The 13,739-nt window shown below is 34.8% G+C and overlaps 1 protein-coding gene across 1 annotated transcript in view; it reads right to left on the reverse strand.

The window, feature by feature from the left end:
- TBC1D5 (TBC1 domain family member 5) overlaps window positions 1-13,739 on the reverse strand; it is a 579,401-nt gene that overhangs the window by 507,281 nt on the left and 58,381 nt on the right. The window contains exon 2 of the mRNA XM_046002325.1: window positions 13,603-13,665. The gene's annotated coding sequence lies outside the window, so the exon portion shown is untranslated. The remainder of the gene's footprint in view (window positions 1-13,602; window positions 13,666-13,739) is intronic.

Below are 13,739 nucleotides of genomic sequence, written 5' to 3' on the forward strand. Positions count from 1 at the left end.
TTTCTTCCCAAAAAAATTAGAAAGATTTTACAAAATCCTCACCTAAACATGAGAGTCTATCTACCTTCTTGAAAATCACTGGTTCGCCTAGTCCCCATATCCTAAAACTTTTAAGTTCCCATTTAAGAAACTAAAAATTCCACCCTCTTTTCACAAATGATTTGACTTAGTAACATTTTCAAATCAATTTCTCAAGAGACTCCATGCTTTTATTTCAAAATTGAACTGAGGGATTGCACCAGATAGACTCCCTAAGTAAAGTTAGAAACATCTTAGCAAGGGTTTTTAAATAACTGGTTCTATTACTTATTATTAGAACAAACAAGGTTGATTGAGAACTTGATTCCCATTCCTTGTCTCTAACTTTCATGGGGGAAATGTTCACTTCATTAATGAATATGTTCTTTTTCATTTTCTTTTGTTATGTGAGGTATTAAACTTCTACCTGGAAGGAAGGAAGAAAGGAAGGAAGGAAGGAAGGAAGGGAGGGAAGGAGGGAGTTGACTGATTCCTAGTAAGCCTTTAGACTTACTCTCAAGAAGTCAGTACCACAATGACAAGCTTTTTATCTTGTGTTGGAATTTTGTGCAGTCCAATTTCTTTTAAGTCAAGCCCCATTTCTTTATAGGCCTTTTGGAAATTTGACAGGTCATCTATAACTAAATAGAAACAAGTTGCCTCTCAATTACAGTCACATTGGTACACCAAAAGTTTAATACACATTTTTGTCCCCATGAAGAAAATATCAAAGTTACTGTTAATTTTCACAAAAACTAATAAATATTCTCTCAAAGTAGAAACCATCTGACTTAAACAATTACTGGCTTGTTATCTTACACAGAAATCATATTCAACTTATATTGATGTTTTCTATCTGAAGTATGTCATGCAATATTGTAATTTATCTCATAAATCCACTACAGTGTGATCAAATCCTATCAACTCTGATTGGCATAAATTTGAAACAATGAAGCAATCACATCTGTTAAGCAGTTCTAGCTTGCTAGACACCACTGTAAAGTTTACACAATAACATAATTACATTTTTTCCTCCATAAGATCTTTCTGCACTTAATTTGAGTTTTCATAACGTTTTTTGTATGTACTGCATTCTGTGTTGTCTACCATGTAAAGTGGGATACAAAATAAAAGAAAAGGAGATGGAAGAAATTGTAGATGGGTAGTAGAGACAGTGTATGTGTGTAACTAGCACATCTGAGGAAAAAAATTCATAAAACTGCAAATGAATTACAAGATTAAAAAATTAGTGAACTTGAATGAAAAAATATCTAACTTTATTCTGTAATGAAAAACCATGAATACTGAATTTAAATAAAAATACATGAACACAAAACAAGTACGTCAAACCATGCTTCATGAAGCAAAAGATTATCTACAGCAAAAATATCACTACCTACCATTTCTGGTGTAACCCTAATTTCTGAGACTTGAAAGATTTTATAAAAACCTTGTAATAGTACATGAATATGAAAACAGCATAATATAGATCAGATTATCTAATAATAGTAATAGTATAATAGTATAATATATATCCTATAGAACATATGTATATGAAAAAATGGGTTAAAAATACAATATCCCGGGGCGCCTGGGTGGCTCAGTGGGTTAAAGCCTCTGCCTTCGGCTCAGGTCATGATCCCAGGGTTCTGGGATCGAGCCCCGCATCGGGCTCTCTGCTCTGCAGACAGCCTGTTTCCTCCTCTTTCTCTCTGCCTGCCTCTCTGCCTACTTGTGATCTCTGTCAAATAAATAAATAAAATCTTTAAAAAAAAAAATACAATATCCCAAGAATAATTCTATGTAATTTTAAGAACATTTCTAATTAGCTGACCAACTCATGGAGAACAATGACTAGGCCCTGAAGATACCAGGTCAATGGACTAAAATAAGAGATAAATATTAAAAATGAGTTAAGTAACTTCATCAAGTTATTAATCCTTACTGCTTTTATATACAACAGGCTGGGGCACCTGCATGGCTCACTCGTTAAGCGTCTGCCTTTGGCTCAGGTCATGATCCCAGGGTCCTGGGATCAAACTCCACATCCAGCTCCATGCTCAGCAGGAAGCCTGCTTCTCCAAATCCCTCTCCCACTCCCCATTTATGTTTCCTCTCTCTCACTGTCTTTCTGTGTCAAATAAATAAATAAATAAAATCTTTAAAAAAAAATACAACATGCCTAAGATATAATGTAAGAATATGTCAACATTCTATTAAAAATAGTTAAATTTGGGGCACCTGGGTGGCTCAGTGGATTAAAGCCTCTGCCTTTGGCTCAGGTCATGATCCCAGCGTCCTGGGATCGAGCCCCACATCAGGCTCTTTGCTCGGCAGGGAGACTGTTTCCTCCCCTCTCTCTCTCTGCCTGCCTCTCTGTCTAATTATGATCTCTGTCTGTCAAATAAATTAAAAAAAAATCTTTAAAAAAATAGTTAAATTACTCTAAATCCCATCTGGGTAGCCATATAGAATTCTATTTTTTTTATTCGTTTATTTTTTTATTTACAGCATAACAGTGTTCATTGTTTTGGCATCACACCCAGTGCTCCATGCAGTACGTGCCCTCCCTATTACCCAACACCTGGTTCCTCAACCTCCCACCCCCCAGCCCCTTCAAAACCCTCTGGTTGTTTTTCAGAGTCCATAGTCTCTCATGGTTCATCTCCCCTTCCAGTTTCCCTCAACTCCCTCTCCTCTCCATCTCCCCATGTCCTCCATGTTATTTGTTATGCTCCACAAATAAGTGAGACCATATGATACTTGACTCTCTCTGCTTGACTTATTTCGCTCAGCATAATTTCTTCCAGTCCCGTCCATGTTGCTACAAAAGTTGGGTATTTGTCCTTTCTGATGGAGGCATAATACTCCATTGTGTATATGGACCACATCTTCCTTATCCATTCATCCGTTGAAGGGCATCTTGTTTCTTTCCACAGTTTGGCGACCGCAGCCATTGCTGCAATAAACATTGGGGTACAGATGGCCCTTATTTTCACTACATCTGTATCTTTGGGGTAAATACTCAGCAGTGCAATTGCAAGGTCATAGGGAAGCTCTATTCTTAATTTCTTCAGGAATCTCCACACTGTTCTCCAAAGTGGCTGCACTAACTTGCATTCCCACCAACAGTGTAAGAGCGTTCCCCTTTCTCCACATCCTCTCCAACACACGTTGTTTCCTGTCTTGCTAATTTAGCCATATAGAATTCTGAAACATTTCTCATCCTACTGAATTTTGTACCTGCCACTCCTTATATGTAAACATCTTAAGAAAGCTTACCTTCTCAAAAGTGAATACCTCTCAACTTGCCTTCATACCAACCAGGGACTTCTATGTACTCAGTACACATTTCCTGATTGATTTACTTTGCTCTTTAAAGATTTATCTATTTATTTATTTGAGAGAAAGAAAGAACACGTGCTCACATGTGGTTGGGTGGCGGGGGGTGGGGGGTGTCAGAGGGAGAAGACAAGCAGACTTCCCACTGAGCAGGGCTCAATTCCAGGACCCTAAGATCATGACCTGAGCTGAAATCAAGATGCTTAACCTAATGAGCCACCCAGATGCCCCTGATTGATGTATTTTAACTTGTACAAAAACAGGAGTCATGAGTCAAATAGTTTAAATTATAACTTTATATCCTACCATTAAAGTTAAAATTAATGAAATAAAATTATGATCAAAGAAAAATATTCCAGAAGAAGGTAACAGATAATCCTGATGGTGAAACTTGGAATTTAAGAGAGTGAGAAGATCTTTTTAACAAAATCAAGTGCTAATTCAGATGTTTTCCTTTTGTCTATGGATATGGAAAGTTTTCACAAAACAAATACATCTTGTTTTCTTCGAATTTCTAATTTTATTATTTGGAGTCATTAGAATGCTATGTTAACCAAGAAGACAAGAATGTTTCTCCATTCTTGTCTCTTTCCTATGATTCTGCTGTACTCCCCTTATATACAACTCTTCACTGGGTGTTTTTTTTAATATCTTATAGCTTAATTCCTAATCAAATGCCTTAAAAAAGATATTCCCTTACACTGAAACTCTCATGACTGCTTTGTACTTTAGCCTCAATATAAAGCATTAATTTGATTACCAGAGTACACTAACAGTGTTAATATTTCGCTAGAAGTAAGTCTCCATTTCTATTTTTTATTTATCAAACATTAATAATCAAATAGGATTAAAGTAAGAAATAACTACAATTCTTGTGACAAAACTGTATTGCTGCTATCATCTCATTTCTTATATTTTGTTCGTGTTTTCCTTCATTTAAGAAATACTATTTTCTTACTGAAATATTGGTAGAACTAGGACAACCACTGTTTTTATTATAAATATAAGCAATAAATTAATAATTACAACACAGTACAGTAAGTGTTCTATAAAGATTTGTGGAAGGTGAGGCGATAGCACTGAAAAGTCAGAAAACTTCTGAGAGCAGCCTCTTGCAGGATAAGTTAGCCAGGAAAAGAAGAAAGGAATGAACAGCACATAAAAAGACTGATTCAAAAAAGATTAAGCAGATGAGCCAATTTCCTCTCCCTCCTAAACCCCAAAGAAATCTCAAATTTTTGCAAAATAGCATATCAAGGGGAGTAACTCATCAGAGAACTTATCATATAAGACTGTGAGGAGGGGCGCCTGGGTGGTTCAGTTGGTTAAACATTTGACTCTTCATTTCAGCTCAGGTCATGCTTGGGATTCTCTCTCTCCCTCTCCCTCTGTTCCCCAACCCATGCACCACATTCTCTCTCTCTCTAATAAATAAATCTTTAAAAAGGAAAAAGAGAAAAGAAAAAAAGATAATGAGGAGAAGTAAACCATTTTGTCCACAGTCCAGTAACATTGAGCCTCATACATGTCACCACTACTAACCTGATGACTAATCTCCAAAGAACTAACAAACTGGAGGATGAATTAACTCAAGATAACTTCCCCAAACTGAAAAAACACTTGCTTCCAGAATGAAAGGGTTCTCTCAAGTCCTAGTATAAACAATGAATAAAATCCATTCCAAGATACACTATGACAAAAATTCAGAGGTAAAGATTCTAAAAGCTTTCAGAATAATAAAAAGAGGTCATGCACAGCAGAAAACAATGCAGTAGGGGGAAAAAAGATCATGGAGTTCTTGGAAGCAACACTGAATACTGTGAAACAAAGCTTTCAAAATTCTAAAAGAAAATTACCTACAACCTAAAAATCTATACCCAACCAAACTATTAATCAAGTCTGAGAGTAAAATAAGGGCATTTTAACCCTTCCTAAGATGTATGTGCATATAGTAAGGAAGTGAAGCCAGAAAGAAGAAAATGAGTTGCAATTGCAGGTAAGGACCAAAGCAAAGCTACCCAACCCCAAAGGGTATCAAATCCTTGACCTTCTAGTTCATGTCAGTACCTCATAGCATGAATGAACATGGCATTATCAGCTAAAAAACAAACAAACAACAACAACAACAACAACAAAAAACCCAAAAAAACAAAAAACAGTAACTACAGATGCCTGTGAGGCTGGAGGGAAACCCCATGATAATGCCTGTTAGTCTTCAGATGAGTCCCCACATTAAAGCAGTAAACGACTGCCAAACTGTTACACATCCATTTCTAAAGTTAAGTTCATATGTGTTACAAATAGTATCACTTTGAAGATAAAACCATGTATCTTACAAAAAATGCATGCACACACACATTTTCACTCATAAAAGCGTTTAGCTGGATTATTTTATAATTAGGTTTCATTTAAGAAACCAACAGCAAAATATAACAGTATAGTTTCTATGAAGAGAGAGAATGATTTTGAGATATAAATAACAGTTCAAGATGGTTCTAAATGATTATATCACTCATCAATTTCAGAATCCCCCCAAACTGATTATATAACATTAGTTATTTTTAAAATTTTAAGTGAAAAGCTGTGCCCACTCTATCTGGGTGTCTTATGGACAAAATAAAATCTTTTTTTCAACTTCATTACATATACTTCTTATGCAGTTAATTTTCACTTACAAATATATCAAAGAAATCATAGTCCCTATATTCCTAACTACAAGAGTGTTTAATGCTGAAGTATTTAATTCTACATGAATTGTTAGTTTTGATAGATGTTCCAATTTAATCTGGTAGTTGGAAGAGCTATGAGGAATAAGCACACATTTCTACAACAATGGTTCTCAATCCCACTAGATCCAATAGATAAAACTAGATAGTTCTATCCACTAGATAGAACAGATAGTTCTCTGTACTATCGTGAAATGAAGTTCAGAGATAATAAAATCTAACTACACACGGAATGTTTTTTTAAAAACCAATATTAATTACCTAATCATAATATTAATGAAAAATGAAAGTGGGGCGCCTGGGTGGCTCAGTGGGTTAAGCCGCTGCCTTCGGCTCAGGTCATGATCTCAGGGTCCTGGGATAGAGTCCCGCATCAGGCTCTCCGCTCAGCGGGGAGCCTGCTTCCCCCCTCTCTCTCTGCCTGCCTCTCTGTCTACTTGTGATCTCTGTCAAATAAATAAATAAAATCTTAAAAAAAAAATGAAAGTAATTTAGATCAAAATACGCACTCCATTAAATAAATGCTTAAGCATAGCTAGTTAAGAAGGGAGAATAAAAAAGTCACATATCTGCAGCCATATATATATATACATACATACGTGTGTGTGTGTGTGTATATATAAATTTAGATCTAAGAGACAAATCATTCTTCATAAGAAGTACAAGAAAATTTAAAAAGGAGCAGTATAGGAGCACTGTAAAATAAAAATTAGTGTTAAGTGATTACAGACAAAAATTCATTTACTGTGAAGATAAAGATAGAAAGAAGCTTAACTGAAATAAAGATTAAAATGCCAAGACAAATTACATACTGTTCAAATGGGAAAAATTACGAAATACGTTAGTGCAATTGACCTGGGTTTTATCTTTAAGTGTGGTGTCAAACAATTACCTGTGCTAAGATATGGTACAGTGTGATTACAATATATCCCAGTAATACCACCATACCACCATATTGTCAAGGCATGTATACATTAAGTCTCTAGTACTTAAAATACAATAAAGACTATATTTTCCTAAAATAGAAAATAGTATATAGAGTGTGTAAAGAAATGTACTATAAGAAGTTACAGAGAAGTTATATAATAAACCCCTGGAATGGTATCAGATAATACGGAACAAGAGGCAACATAAAACTACGTAATTGTAAAATCTAATTTTAACAACACATTTACTATCATTATCCTAAAAAATGAAATTTTAATATTTAGGATTGCAATCATAAAATACCTTTAAACAATCCTCATTAACAAATAAAATTCAATGAGTTCCATTAATTTAAAATTCAGTTTGTTGTTACAAAAGTCTTAAATACCTTGTTACATATTTGCAATCAGTATCCCTGAGCCTCCAGTAAACTGCATTACTGAAATGAAAGCTTTTCACCTAAATTTCTAGTTAGAAATGCTATATATAAATCAAGATGTGGAAAGAATGTATGAAGTAGATTACACAGAATTTTGAAAGGATTTCTTTACTCTCCTTAAGCTTCCCCTCCATACAAACTTCCCCTCAAGTTTAAGATTCTTCATGTAACATCTTACAAAACGTTGTCAGTATTATCAAACATGAAAATACTACCACTTTATCTTTTAAGAGAATTTTAAGCAAGCAGATGTTGAGAAGGTACACGGTACTCAGGACCATCTTTTGTAGTCTGAGACTGCCCCATGCATTGTAGGATACGCAGCATCCCTGAGCTATATACATTAAATGCCAAAAACACTCCCACAATATTGTGACAAACAAAAGCATAATTTCCAAAATCCCCCTATTGAGGCAGCATGCTCTTATTCAGAAAATCATTATGCTAGAAGTCTTATAGCAAAGAGCGTACTATAGTGAGAAAAACAATAGAAAAAAAAGTGTTTCAAAAACATAAAACGCTTACAAATTATACAAAAAAAATTGTCACTTGCCAATTTTATCCTCTTCCAAACTTCCTTTCTGTGGCCTACATTTTTTGATATTGTGTAAAGAGAATGAGTTAAAGAGATTTGATAACCACTCTAGATCGTACATACATCCTCTTTATATAATTTTGATAGCTTTCCTATATATAATCTTTTTAATATTCCAACTCTTACTTAGTCAAATCAAAAGTCAAAAATAGAATATAATCAATAAGTTGTATATGTATAGGCATGCCATGCTTACATAATTTCATTGGTGTGGATTTTACTTTGTTTTTGTTGCTGCTATGTTGTTTGGTGTTCACTGTTTCACTGAGCAACATCAACACTAAGATACTGCATTATAATACTCAGTATTATTAAAGACTCATATGTCACTATTATTTAGTGCCCCAAGAAATCCTTACTGCATGAGTCCCCTTTTTTATTTGCAAACTCTAAATTTAATAAGGTTCTATTTAATTAGTCCAGGATTCAAACATACATTCATGCCAAATTTAGCAACCGCATGGGAGGTTAGGGAGAAAGGTATTTGAAACATTTCCACAGGAACAACCTTGGGTTGTTCTCCTAAAATATCAGTGCAGGGACCCACAGTACTTCACATGCTATCCACAAAATGGACGAGGTGTGAAAGAAATTTGTGTTTAATGTGACCTTTGGCTGTACTTTCACTTGTCATAATTATAAAGGAGCCACTCTCAGAGCCAACACATAAGTTATGTTACTACTCTTAAAACTACAGCAGTATTTTATGAAGTACTTTATACTCTGACAAACTCAAGGCAGAATGTAAGGAAGCTCTTTCTTTGTTACCAGGCATAATAGGCCTTTCTGAACAAAAGAGTTCTGATATTTTATATATATATATGAATAAGAATTACTGCATAAGAATTTTTTCTTTTTACTGGGAAAACACAAATATGGCAGTGTGATTACCTGGTTCAACTTAAATCATCTATGCTCTGGAGGCAAATAAACTGGAACTTTAATAATCTAACTATGACTTTAATAATGCAATGTCATTATAGATAAATACGTGTTAAGAGGGAACTGAAAACTATAAAAACAACAACAACAAAAATCTTTTCTAGAGATTCCTATTTTCCTATACAAAATTTCACCAAGGAAAAACAGCTGTTTTTAAAAAATATTTTGGCAGGGGCGCATGGGTGGCTCAGTGGCTTAAGCCTCTGCCTTCAGCTCAGGTCATGGTCTCAGGGTCCTCGGATCGAGGCCCACATCGGGCTCTCTGCTCAGCGAGGAGCCTGTTTCCCCCTCTCTCTCTCCGCCTGCTCTCTGCCTACTTGTGATCTCTCTCTCTGTCAAATAATTAAATAAAATCTTTGAAAAAAATAAAAATAAAAATAAAAAATATTTCGGCAAAACTGCCAACATACCAATACATATGACATGTAACATGGTTTTTTTGAGGCAGGAGAAAACACTGGATCATCCAACATAAAATTATAAATTTGGAAGGCAGAACAAATAAGATTACCTTTCAGTACAACATTAAATATACCATCAATTAAAAGATTTAGAAGGCAAAATGAAAACAGACAATCCTGTAATGTATGATATGAAGAGAAGTTTTAGAACACTCTATTATACCCTGAGCAACTTTGCCAAACCCATAGTAAAACCTCTTTGTTTTCCTCTTGGAAATAGCTTCCAAAAGCTGTGAAATATCAGTCACAGTTGGTAAAAATCAAAGCCACAAACTGTCTTCGTCGCCTAACAACAACATAAATACTGGCAAAAGAAGTCAGTTTTATCACAAAATCAAGTATTTTTACAGATACTGTACATGAATGAACATTCCTCTTAAGTACATGTTATATAAGGGTATTAGGAATTACTCAATAGGCATGTGAGATATTACTATCACACTAGTAATAGTGTGTCCTGAATTGGAAGATAAATTATATGGTCATCCTAGCTATTACAGCATTTCATATTACTTAAAATACAGATTTTGAGGATTTTATGATTTAATTACTTATTTACTTGGAAACTCTAACTTAAAAACTTTGATCCACACAGTAGACCCTGTTGTTCATACAAATGCAGCTGCCTATGGCACTCACACCAACATCCCCCAAACTCTACTAACCCTATAGCTCATCTGTTTTCTGATGTCTTTCATGTGCTTCAGACCCAGGATAATAAAGGACTTTCGTTGCCTTCAGGTAGCAAACAGAATAGAAAGATCCCATTCTCTTAGCTTCAAACCAAATTCACAACATTTTTCCTTATGCCCAGAGGCTCTATAGAATCTTTTTTTTTTTTTTAAGATTTTATTTATTTATTTGACAGAGAGAGATCACAAGTAGGCAGAGAGGCAGGCAGAGAGAGAGAGAGAGGGAAGCAGGCTCCCTGCTGAGCAGAGAGCCCGATGCGGGACTCGATCCCAGGACCCTGAGATCATGACCTGAGCCGAAGGCAGCGGCTTAACCCACTGAGCCACCCAGGCGCCCCTAGAATCTTTTAAATAATTATATTTGGGTGTTTAAAATTACAATTGGCTATTTTCTCATCCTTTTTACACACATGTTAAAATAGTTAACTGTATATTAAACCCTATATTTAGAGTTAATTTAATGGCACGTTTGTGGCCATTTCTATAAAAGCCCATGCATCAGACTCTTAATCATTCTTTTAACAGTATGTGTCTAATCCTGCTAATACCATTATTTTCGTAAGAAAATTAGACTTGACCTAACAGAGCCCTGGAAATGGCCTTGGGCTTAAGAGTCCAAAGATCTGAGTGGTGGACATCCACCAGGCAAACCATACAACTCCCTGAGGCACAGATTCTTTTTATGTATTCTGATCCACTACATGGGATTACAAGAATAATCAAATCCGAAAATTCAAGAAGCTCAAGTACTGCCTACTGTTTAGAAAAGATGACCAAGTATAACACAAAGTGACTATACTTAGCAAGTTAAACCTATCAGAAATAAAGAACTACATTCTCAAAAACAAAAAAAACCACCCAATACTGATGAACACCAACTATACATGCAAAACCGTAATGGGCTAAGAAAGACCCCTGAGAGTCACTCAGTGCGTCCTAATCCCAGCGCCATCGCTTACTGCCATGTATGTGGCAATGAGCAAGTTACTTAACACCTCCGAGTTTCTGTTTCCTCGTTCATAAGATGAAGACAATAGCTGTATTTATCTCACTGTGAGGAAAAACAATTCATGTAAAACATATAAGCCCTGTACCTGCACATAATAAGTGCTCAGTAAATGCTAGCTATTATTATGAAACTCTCCACTGATGTCTCCTTCCAAAAACAAATCCTAAAAAACTGTTTTGATGTCAGGAGAAAATTTTCCATATGTGTGCATATGTGTGTGCATGCACATTATATTTATCTCCCAATGAAGACCATTTGGATAACACAGCTAATACCCCACAAATGCATATTAATAGTGTGGCTGGGTATATTACTGTGACAACTAACATAGTAAGCTCTTGTTCAATACTGGAGAAGAGGCAGCTTTTTCTTCAAAAGAAGTCCACACTGGCATACAGAAGCACATTTTGAAATAAAATTCCATATCTGACACTATTTGTGGTTGTTCATCTCCAAATCAGAAATCACAGATATGTATAATACGCACATTTTAAATCCATGTATATAAATCAGATGAAACCACTTCCTTTAAGGCAAACATATGAAGACACTAAAGCAATATTCCAATTAAACATTCATATATTCAATATTTCAAAATAAGAAATGTGTGTGTGTGTGTGTGTGTATGCATAATTTATATTCCAGAGTAAAACCTGTCTACAGAAGCCATCTTTACCATATTTCAAAAGCATCCTGGGGTGCCTTCTGGCTCAGTCAGTTAAGCATCCAACTCTTGATTTCAGCCCAGGCCATTATCTGAGGGTCGTGAAATCAAACCTCGCATCAGGGTCCCTTCGGGTGAGGAGACTGCTTAAGAGTCTCTCTCCTCTTCCCTCTGCCTCTCTTACTACACACCTGTCCTGTAAAGTACACAGTAATTCACTGCAAGCAAACACAGAAGACTAAGTTGTGCATATGACATTCTTTTACCCAAACAACTACTTAACCTATTCATTAAACCCATTCAATGACAGAGCACTAATAACTGCACTACTTTATGAAACAGAATCAGACGAAAGAAGAAACACTTTATTTGGTTAAAAATAGAAATTTTACATAAGAGAATTATGAGCTAAAGTCAGAGAAATTATAGCTTTCATTTATAAAAGTCCTTGTCTATTTTAGTTCATTAAAATAAAGTTGTATAAAACTTTCCGTAAGGGATATGATATAAGTATGTCACTATGACTGATATAAAAAGGTGTATCAACATCAGGCTATTTGCCAAATACACATATAAAGAGAATTTTTAAAAAATAAAGGCTACATCAGTCAAATTTATATCTCAGGGATCTAAATCTAAGTTCGACTTCATTTCTCTGAACTTTCTTGAAAATATCCCAATAGTAAAATAGACTTGCCTCTAAAATAAAGTAATAAGACTCTTATCAGTTATTCTAAAGTAAGAAATGCAGACCTGCCCTTTAGAGATGCAAAGGATAATGTGGACTGAGGTTTACATGTTCAATCTCAGTTACACACTATAGGCCATATCATTAATTTGTAAGTGACTCTACACTGAGTATACACACGGCACATAAACATTCTATCATCAGTAACTCTAAACAGGTAAATTTAGAACTAAACAAAGCATAACTGAAATTTCATCTCTACCATAAATTACTAAGGAAAAAAAAGAAGAAAAAAATCCATGGGCACTGCAATGAATACATTTTTGCCTTAGAGCTAATACTTTAATTTTAAAGAACCGCGAAGAAAAAAATCAAAACTAGTCAGTAACAATGCAGGCTCTAAAAGCAATAAACTCAAAATTAAGTTATAAATAATTTAAAGCATGTCATGAAGATGTATTAATAATTCATCAGATAAATAATTTACTAAATAATCAAATAAATAAATAATGAAATACATAAATAAATCAGCAAATAAATAATTCTGCAAAATAACCTAAACAATAAGTCACCCAAACAAATCACAAGCCTACAAAACTACAATGATTTTCTGGATTCTGATAGTTTTAAATAAGCAAATGTACATAAACTAGATCAATCCTTGTTAGAATTAGAAATATTTTTCAGTGCTATTGGTAAAATCCTCATCTCAATACATAAGAACACATTCTCAATTTTTAAAGGACTAGATTGGATTAGTTTTTGTAAATTATTAATATGATTATAATATATCCTGCTCTATATTTTACATATAATATCTTTGCCTAACATATTTTCCCCCAAACAACTGGATACTTAAAATATTCTTTTTTTTTTAAGATTTTATTTATTTATTTGACAGAGACAGAGGCCACAAGTAGGCAGAAGGCAGGCAGAGACAGAGAGGGGAAGCAGGCTCCCTAATGAGCAGAGAGCCGATGCGGGGCTCGATCCCAGGACCCTGAGATCATGACCTGAGCCAAAGGCAGAGGCTTAACCCACTGAGCCACCCAGACGCCCTTAAAATATTCTTAAACTTCTTTTTTAAAGCAATACTTACAGGATAATGGTGCCACTGCCTTTCTGATAGTTTTCCTATCTTCACCAAATCTTTAGAAATTTTCTGCAGAGATAGAACAATAAGAATATTCTTAATTATTACAGATGAGATTTCATCACTAGCGAACAAGGTTTTAT

This window comes from Meles meles, chromosome 4 (assembly GCF_922984935.1).
Source record: "Meles meles chromosome 4, mMelMel3.1 paternal haplotype, whole genome shotgun sequence".
NCBI classification, from domain to species: Eukaryota; Metazoa; Chordata; class Mammalia; order Carnivora; family Mustelidae; genus Meles; species Meles meles.